At 41.9% G+C, this 9118-nt stretch overlaps 1 long non-coding RNA gene and 3 other non-coding genes across 4 annotated transcripts; all 4 read left to right on the top strand.

Annotated features, from left to right (window-relative positions):
* Positions 1-178: 178 nt before the first annotated feature.
* Positions 179-6530, top strand: LOC117015964 (uncharacterized). The gene is made up of 5 exons (XR_004421820.1): positions 179-329; positions 653-762; positions 2540-2681; positions 2973-3060; positions 4509-6530. It is a non-coding gene; the product is annotated as an uncharacterized LOC117015964 (long non-coding RNA).
* On the top strand, positions 489-577 carry LOC117016378 (small nucleolar SNORD12/SNORD106). The gene has a single exon (XR_004421901.1). It is a non-coding gene; the product is annotated as a small nucleolar SNORD12/SNORD106 (small nucleolar RNA).
* On the top strand, positions 2373-2463 carry LOC117016379 (small nucleolar SNORD12/SNORD106). The gene has a single exon (XR_004421902.1). It is a non-coding gene; the product is annotated as a small nucleolar SNORD12/SNORD106 (small nucleolar RNA).
* LOC117016380 (small nucleolar SNORD12/SNORD106) lies at positions 2751-2841 on the top strand. Its single transcript, XR_004421903.1, has one exon. It is a non-coding gene; the product is annotated as a small nucleolar SNORD12/SNORD106 (small nucleolar RNA).
* Positions 6531-9118: the final 2588 nt, after the last annotated feature.

Below are 9118 nucleotides of genomic sequence, written 5' to 3'. Positions count from 1 at the left end.
CTCGGAGCACTTCTTGGTGCGTGTGAAGAGCGACATGGCGGCGAAGCCGCCGAGCCCCGGCGGCCCAGTGTGTACAGAGAAGGAGGAGGGGCTAGACCGGCCTTGACAACCATCAGATCGCCTGGGAGACTACATTTCCCGCGCGGCGCCGGGGCGACCGGAAGCGTCTCAAGTCTAGTGCGCAGGCGCAAGAGCTCCTCTGATTATATAAAGGAGAACAGGAGAGCTTTTCGTCCTTTTGCTTCCGCAGCGTGTTCGTGTTAGTTCGTGTGCGTCCTCCTCATCCGATGTCGTCCGGCTCCGGGAACCCGGGGTTACTACTCTGTGCGGTGAGTTGAGACCTACGGTTTTCCGTTCGAGGTCTCTGTACCTCTTCTTTGCCATCGCCCCTTCCCGTGGCTCCTCTTGCTCTGACCTTAATAGGCTTTCGGGGAGCTCAATTAGAGGTGGAAAACCCGCGCCTTGTATACAGACCCGAGGAGTCCTTGGCTGGTGTAAATGATGACTTTACTTTTTTCCCCATCAGATCGATCATGCTGATCTCTAAATACTTGCCAGTTAATTCTGATGCATCAGCCTCAAAAGGTCCGGCCACGTGCTTTCTCCATCGTGGGAAGATGGCGATTGATGCCCTTTCTTTGTTGGTTCGCAGGTTAGCGCGATCAAAGGGTGCAGAATGGATCTTGGAGGAGAGGGTCGTTTCTGGGCCTCCAAGAGAACTCTGTGTAGACATCTAGAACCTTCCGTGTCTTCACTGCCGGGGTAAGCATTTGTCTCCTGGCCTATTGTAGGAAACGCGTGCTCTGAGGATCCTTTGTTTGCTAGCCGAACTTGGAACCGTAGCTAGTTTTTATTAAGCATAGTTTAAGTACTAGGTATTTAAAATGTTCTGGATGCTTAATTTTATTAAAATTCTCAAAAATGTACCCATTAGACTTACGTTGCTGATGAAAAAAGTTTTAAGAGCTATAATTGCCCAAAGTGGAATACTGAATAATCTCTTCAAAGGAAGAAACATCCAAACCTGTAGAGCATTTTTACGAATTTGATCCAGACTGACAACATAGGCCGTGAAGCAAACTCTACAGACTGAGAAAATGCTCTGAAGAATGGCAGTTTTGTAGCTTATTTTATACATTAGAATCAAAGGAAACAAGGTTACATGAAATCCGTTGGTAGATTAAGGAGGCGGGAGAAAGCATAGCAGGGAAATCTCCAGGATTGGATAAAAGGCAAAATGGAGAAACATACTTTGACACTGATGGGTACCGGAGAGTTAACATTTACAACAGAGGGTATGCAGAGAACAAGATAACAGGGTTCAGTGGTGTCTGGTGCCAGCAGTGGTGCCTTTGAGAGGTAGGTAAAGAAAATTACTCTGGTATTTAAAAGATGTTATCCAGATGCATAAAAACAATGGAAGGGGTTCACAAGGGAGAGGGGGACCTTTGCTAAAGATACAGGCCTGGGACTGTCCACTGTGACTTGCCCAGTTAGGAATTTGTGATGAGACCATTTTGTATGGTTACTTTGGGTCACTGAGCTTGTTAGGCCTGCCATGTGGCCCCCTGATGAGCTTGTTAAGTTTATTCCATAACCTCTTAGGTGTTTTGAACGCGCTTTAAAGCACTCTTTTGGATTCCATTCTTTCACGTGTGTTTCTTGATAAACAGCTTTCTTGTGCAGTTAGTTTTCTAAAGGGATGGATGTGGTGGCATTTTTTAAAGGAAAGCGAAATGTGTTTCTGCTAACCTAGCCACTCAAACTAATTCCCATATGCCTATCAAATGCTTTTGAGTCCAGGAGTGATGTCCTAAGGGCAAGACTTCTTGGAGGAAAGGTTTTTTCTTAAATCTTGCTGTCCCAGAGTATCCCAGTTTTTGTTTTTTAATTTTGAAGTGTTTTTTTCCAGGACCCATCAGCTCCAAGTCAAGTAGTTTCACTCTAATTGTGGAGGACACAGCTCACAGTGGCCCATGCGGGGATCGAACCGGCAACCCTGGTGTTACGAGCATCTTGCTCTAACCAGCTGAGCTAACCGGCTGCCCCATTATCCCAGGTTTTTAGTGATAACATCTTACATTAAAATGTAACGTCCTGACACTTGCCCAAAGCTCTGTGGTCACTTCTCGTTTCAGGAGAAGCCAAACATTTCTACACAGCTCTTGCCAGCCATACAGGCCTGTATCAAGTGTTAGCTCAGAAGGCCAGGAGTGTTGGTCGTTGCAGATATTTTCTTACTTCTGTGTCCTGTTTCTTACAAACAGGACACAGAAGTGCTCAAATATTGAGTGAATTTGCAAGTATAGGATCAGACCGACCAAATCTTATTCCTGGTTCAGGGCTCTGTCTATAAAGACCAATAGCTTCTTACTGGCATATATGATGACTGAACTTTTTTCCCCGACAGATCGACCATGTTGATCTAACTTCTCTAAGCCAGTTTCTGTCTGATATGCCAGCTTGAGCCCCTCCTTTGTCCCTTAGTTCCTTAAGCATCTAGCTGATTGGAGCTCATGTTTTGGTGTTTTGCTCTCAGGTTTATGACTGGCAGAAAGCAGACTTTGAATGGACCAGGATGAATCCATAAGTGGGAAAGGATTGCTAAGTGATGTACACGTTTCCTAAGTGCCCTTGCCCACGTGGCTGAATAGACATAAAGGATCTGGAGAATGGAGCAGGTAGTAACTGCTTTTCTTTTAAATATGGGGCTATCCACCTTGTGCTCTATTTTCTGTGGCTGAAATATGGCCACTGCAGTTGATGACAACTTTTTTCCCTATCAGATCGACCCTGTTGATCTAACTAAACTATTCGCCAGTTTTTGTCTGATGCATTAGCCTCAGAGATAACTTCTGTTTTGCTTACCACTAACAGACTACTTTCTAAGTGGGGATTGGGCTTGCTCTATGGGTTTTTTTCTCTTAGCATGCAGGTCATTTATCTTTGCTTCATCTATTAACTCGTTACAGGTCGGGAGCCCTGTGAGTCACTGGGCACTAAGTAGGTTGATTGTAGCCTGATCGTCCCCTTGGCTTGGTTCAGTCTGTCCTGTAACAGGTGAGGTTTCTGCAAATGGTGTTATCCTGGTGTCAACCTAATAAAATTATTATTAAATGTGCCCAGGGTAGAGAGGTGTTGCATTTGCCCACTTGGGAGTAACCTGGGGACCCAATTCCAGGTTGGATATATAAAACGAGGGGAGAATTAAGTTAGCAGGAGACTGTTGACCTATTGGTATTACATGTCTTGCAAGAAAGGAAAAATTAAGTCTACACCTACTCCCGTTTTTAAACAACACACTCTTTCTGGATCCTTTGGGCGTGTCAAAGATCGCTCATTGCCCTTTGATGACCCTTGATCCCTATTCGCCCACGTAACTGATCTTGAACAGCTAATATTAGTTCCCTAATGTCGGCTTATCCACTTGATATTCAAATGCCCCATTTGTCTCTTATATGTATTGCATTGGTGCTATGTCCCTCTAAAAACAACAGATACCTTTTGGTGTGATCCTGGATTTGCCTACTCTTGAATAGTTCCTGTAATTAGAAAGGATTTATATTGAGGTTGAACATTTTAACATAAGTACAACATACAGGCTTCAATGAGGTACAGAATAGACTGAAAGTCTTCTTGGTCTGATAATTAAATGTCCAATGTCCATCTAACTAGTTTCTGAAGTTTTTTAACCAGGTGCTCCCATATCCCAAACGTGTAGCACTTTATGTCAGAAGGAAGTTGCAAACTCCAGTTGCTAAGGAGTTTCTTGCCAGTAGAGTTGGAATACAAGGCCTTTTGAAAAAGACTGACCCTGTATTTTCCTTAAAAAGCACAATACAACTTTGTAGGCTTCCTATCTGGAGAAGGAAAATAAAAAATGCTTTAAATCAAAATGTTCTTGGATTTGGTCATTGGAGATAAACACTGAACAGGGTAATAATTAATAAGCAGATATCTACAGAGATCAAACTCCAGGGGCAGAGGGTGGATCCCACACTTGCACGTTTATATGTATGTAGGCATTTCTGAATGAGTTGTACGTACTAAATCATGGGTTCTGTGCTCTATAGGTAATGTATGAGATTAATAAACATGTTAACTTTTTAGTGTTTAACTGTGGGAAATTCCAAATGACTCGTGGCCAGTTTGGTTTCATTTAACATCCCCTACGTCCCCATGTTTCTTCCTAGTTTGTCTCATCCTACTTGGTCCTCTTGACTGGCTGATTTTGGGCAAATTGCTTCACCTCTTTAGACAGGAAAACAGACTCAGGGAGGTTTAGCAATTTACTTGAGGTCACATTGCCATGGAAGTGATGGAGCTGAGATTTGAACTCCATCTTGGGTAATTGATTCACCTCTCAGCCAGAATTTATTCAGAAAAATGGAGGTGTAATAGTACCCACCTTATGGGGATATTTTGAGGAGTAAAGAAACACGTAGAATTCTGCTTGTAATATAGAAAGATTCTCAACTGGTTATTTTTTTCATTTCTTTTTCATCTAGATTTTGCCTGTCTCAGAACAGGGCCACACAATCACCAGGGAAGTGGAGCTGGGGCTCCTTCCAAGACTTGCAGCTCCAGCCTTTGTCTGCAGGGGGCGCTGTGGGCATATTTCTCCTGCCTGTGTAGAGAAGCTTTCACTCTCGGCCTATGAAAGGGATGGCAGGTGGGGAAATTGCAGATGGGCGTTTTTTCCGGTGGTGAAGCCAGCACTTCGGGGGTCCACTGCGGCAGCAGAGCCAGACAAAGGGCAAGTTCTCCAGGCCTGAAATGTGAGCTCCTGACATGCAACTGCCAGACTCATGCAACAAACCAACCAGAAACAAATTTGCCCACGATCCTTTCAATCTAACGTGAAGAATCAGTTTTCACTTTACGGCATTCGTTTCTCTCCCCATCATGTTGTGATAATGGGGCAGCATGGTGGGGGCTTCCCATTTTTAAAGGAAGCCAGAAACCCTTAAAATACTGGCAACTGATTTCCAAGTTTATAAACTTTGAAGAATGAGCAACGTACATATGGGGGCCTCATGGCCTGGAAGCCAGTTTGAAACCTGCAATTTGAGCTGTGTGTCCCTTTCAGCACTGCCCTTGTCATAGTTGGGCCATATAAAAACGATGCCCAGTTCAATTTGAATTTCAGGTAAATAACTTTTAGTGTATGTCTCATGCAATGTTTGAACATAATTGAAATTATTTGCTGAAATTGAAATATAAGTGGGTGTACTTTTATTTGGTGAATCGGGCAACCTCTTTTCTGAGAGCACTTGGCTTGGGATGGTGGCATCTGTTCTTTAAGATAAAGCCTTGATGGACTTCCTACCTGACGAGTAACTTTTATATTCTCTGTTGACTTGGATTTTACAAGGTTTCCCAACAGTTTCCAAACTGGCTTCAAAGGCTGGGTGGGTGTAATGGGCAGGTCCCATGGCCCACTAATCTGTTGGTCCCTTGAAAATTCTTCCTAAGGTCCCGATGTTAACTGCAGGTCTGTTTTCAACTTTTACCTGTTGTGGCAGAAACATACCATCTTGGGCTTATTTATATCTGAGGCTTTTTTAAAAAGAAAAGATCTGGATCTTCTCACTTGGCAGGCTCATTTAAATAAATGGTCCTTTTCCTAAAAATAGCCCCATCGGGCCAGTTTACAGGTGGGAAGGCTTGAGGTGGGGGTGGTCCTAGTGGGTGAGAGCATGTTTTTGCTCTGATGTGAAAATGGTGGTGTGTGCAGTCTGGGACTTGGATGTCACTTTTCAAGGTTGACATGTACATGCTAGGCTGCCTCAAACATTTCACTGTCCTACTGTTTGATCAAGTCCAAACATACCATTTCTCCCTACTTGAGTCATCAGAATAACAGCAACTGTTACTGAAATTTCCTACCAGACTCCAAGGGAGGTAATAATATTGTACGTATCTTACAGATGAGGAAACAGGTTCAGAGGGGAAGTAACTTACATTGTTAGTAAATGGCCCTGCCAGTGTCTTCCCTTGCCTGGTAGGGTCTTCTCACCCTAGTCCACCTTGCTCACTCTTGGAGCATGGACCCACATAGACAGCCCTCAGCCCTTGGTTGGAACTTCTGCAGGAGATGGGGTCGGGGGTGGGGGAGGATGGACAGTGAGACTGAGCTATGCTGGATCATATGGTAACAGTAACAGTATGTTTTGTAAGAAACTGCCAAGCTGTCTTCCAAAGAGGCTGTACCATTTTGCATCCCACCAGCAATGAAAGATTTCCTGTTAACTCCCATCTCCTTGCAAGGATTTGGTGTTGTCAGAGTTCCAGATTTTGGCCATTCTAATAAGTGTAGTGGTATCTCATTGTTTTAATTTGAATTTCCCTGATGACGTGATGTGGGGCATCTCTTCATAAACTTGCCATCTGTATATCTTCTGTACTTTCTAACTTGCTTCAATGTTACATAGATAATTTTAAAACATGGAATAAAAGATGATTCTTAGGCAACAAAAGGAAAAACATAAATTGGAAAATATCGTGCGTTAAGGAACATGATTAATGAAAAGGCAACCTATGGAATGGGAGAAAATATTTGCAAATCATGTATCTGATAAGGGATTAATAACCAGAATATATAAACTGCAACTCAACAAACATTTTAAAAATAGGGCTTGAATAGACATTTCTCCAAAGAAGATAAATAGTAAGCACATGAAGAGATACTTAACATCAGCAAATCAACCACAATGAGATAATCACCTCAGACCCATTAGGATAGCTATCAAAATAAGTGTTAGGATGTGGAGAAATTGGAACCCTTGTATACTGTTGGTAGGAATGGAAAATGGTATTGTGGTTCCTCAAATTAACAAATGCCATATATGATCCAACTATTTCACTTCTGGGTATATACTTAAAGAAAAAGCGGGGTCTCAGCTATACACCTGTGTTCATAATGACATTCACAATAGCGAAAAGGTAGAAGCAATCTAAATGTCCAACAGATGAATGGATTAAACAAAATGTGATATATACATACAACTCTTCATCCTTCAGGGAGGAAATTCGGACACATGCTACAACATGGATAGCCTTGAAGACATCCTTGAAATAAGCTTGTCACAAAAAGGAAAGATGGATGATGCCACTTAACTCGTACATGAGTTACCTAGAGTTAGTCAATATCAGAAACAAGGTAGAAGGGTGGTTGCCAGAAGCTGGGGAAATGACAAAATGGGGAGCTGTTTAATGGGTATAGAGTTTGTTTTGCAAGATGGGAAAGTTCTGGAGATTGGCTGCATAAGAACACCACTGAACTACATGCTGAAAAATGGTTAAAATAGTACATTTTATGCTATGTGTATTTTATCACAATTTAAAAAAATGTTCAATGGCGACCGTAAACTGGTAATATGGAAGGAGCAGTACCCACCACAGCATTAACATAAAAGGTAACTTTCCATGACATGTAGACATAAAAATTTCACTCAAATAACTCATCTTAGAGCTAGTCTCCTTCATTTTGATGATGAGTCTACTAGCTTATGACTTCTAAGGAAAAAAGGTATTTGCATCACCTGTTTCACGACTAAAGGCACGTTTGGTAACTTTTAGCTGTTGGCTGCCAGAGATAAGAACTGCTGGAAACCACTCTGCCTCTGCCCTAGCCCCATTTTGTAGACTCAGGAAACTGAGTCCCAGAGAGAGAGCTTGACTTGTCCAAGGACACTGAGTTCCTCCTGAAATCTGGTCCAAGGTCCTTTCTCATTGAGGAATAGTGAAGAATCTTCCAACAATGCTGGAGATGGACTTATTGTTAGAATGTGTCATTTTCAAAGAAAACTTAAGATAAAATGGCTTTCACAGACAATTTGAGAGAGATAAATAAAAACTTTTTAGATCATCTTAAAAAATGTTTCTTGCAGCCAGTTAGGAAGGACAAAAATATTCAGTGTTTCAGAACATAATATATATGGCTATTAAGAAAATCCTGTACTATTTAGAAAAGAAAACAGAACTAATGTTAAAATACAAAATAACATTCTATGGAGATTCTCTAGCTAGGAAAAGTCACAGGAAATGCTGTGGGAGCCAGAGTGTTGTTAAGAAGGGAAAGGATATTTGTGTGTGTGACAGTCCCCCACCTCCCACCCCTGCCCCACAAATCTCACTTGGATTGGCATCCTGGGAACAGTCACTTCCCAGCTGTGTGACCTTTGAAAATCATGTGATCGTTCTTTGCCTCAGTTTTCTTACTTGTAAAATGGAACTCATAAAGATGCCTCGCTGGGGGGTTGAAAAATACCTGGCATGAAAACTCAATAAAGATGCTCAGCAAAGACCTGTGAAATGGACAAAAACTCGATGCCCACCAAAGATATTGGCAAAATAGGAGAGTGAGTGGATTTGGCAATTTAATCACATGCTTATTTATTTTAACTGGGGTGCTGCCCATAGGGCATTTTTTTTAATCTGGAAAAAGTGGAAAAATTGAGTTCTCTTTTTTAGATCCACTTAAAATAATTGTGGTTTTTCTTCCCCTTCCTCCCTACCCGTTTTAAATCATCTTCAATATGCTGAATCCCTAATTAAGCAAATGCAGTCCTATGCTGAGAAGTTCCCCTCCACGAAAATTACCTAATTTTATAACTACTGGAAAAGCTGGCCAGTTAGTGGATCTCAGCTGACGCTAGAGGAAAGTGTTTAGCCTGATATTATTTCTCCAAGCAGTAAATTTTACTTGATGCCAAGTCCCACATGATGCTAAGCTCTTAAAAGCTCTCTTGATGCAGAAGAAAACGGATCCTGGATGAGAGGTGCCTAACGCAAAGAAGATGCTAAGAAAAACCCAACCATCCCTACAGGAACACTGGATTATTTAAATATTTTTTCATTCTGAATCTCTGAATAGCAGTGCCTGGTGGTGATTTTAACAGACCAGGCTACAGGAAGTGTAAAGTCAGGTGAAGAATGTAAATCACTAAAAAGACAGCTGGTATGCAGCAAGTACAAAACAATCTATCATTTTTATTTCTAAGCTTTAGCTTTTTTATGGGTAAACATGATTCCTAACTCACAGGGTTGGGAAGATAAAATAAAGTGGTTTGTAATTCTCAAGTCCTGTGCAAATACTAGGCAGTGTGACTTTGGA

This window comes from Rhinolophus ferrumequinum, chromosome 23, assembly GCF_004115265.2.
Source record: "Rhinolophus ferrumequinum isolate MPI-CBG mRhiFer1 chromosome 23, mRhiFer1_v1.p, whole genome shotgun sequence".
NCBI classification, from domain to species: Eukaryota; Metazoa; Chordata; class Mammalia; order Chiroptera; family Rhinolophidae; genus Rhinolophus; species Rhinolophus ferrumequinum.
The sequence above is the reverse complement of the archived record's forward strand: the minus strand, read 5'-3'. Positions and strand labels throughout refer to the sequence as shown.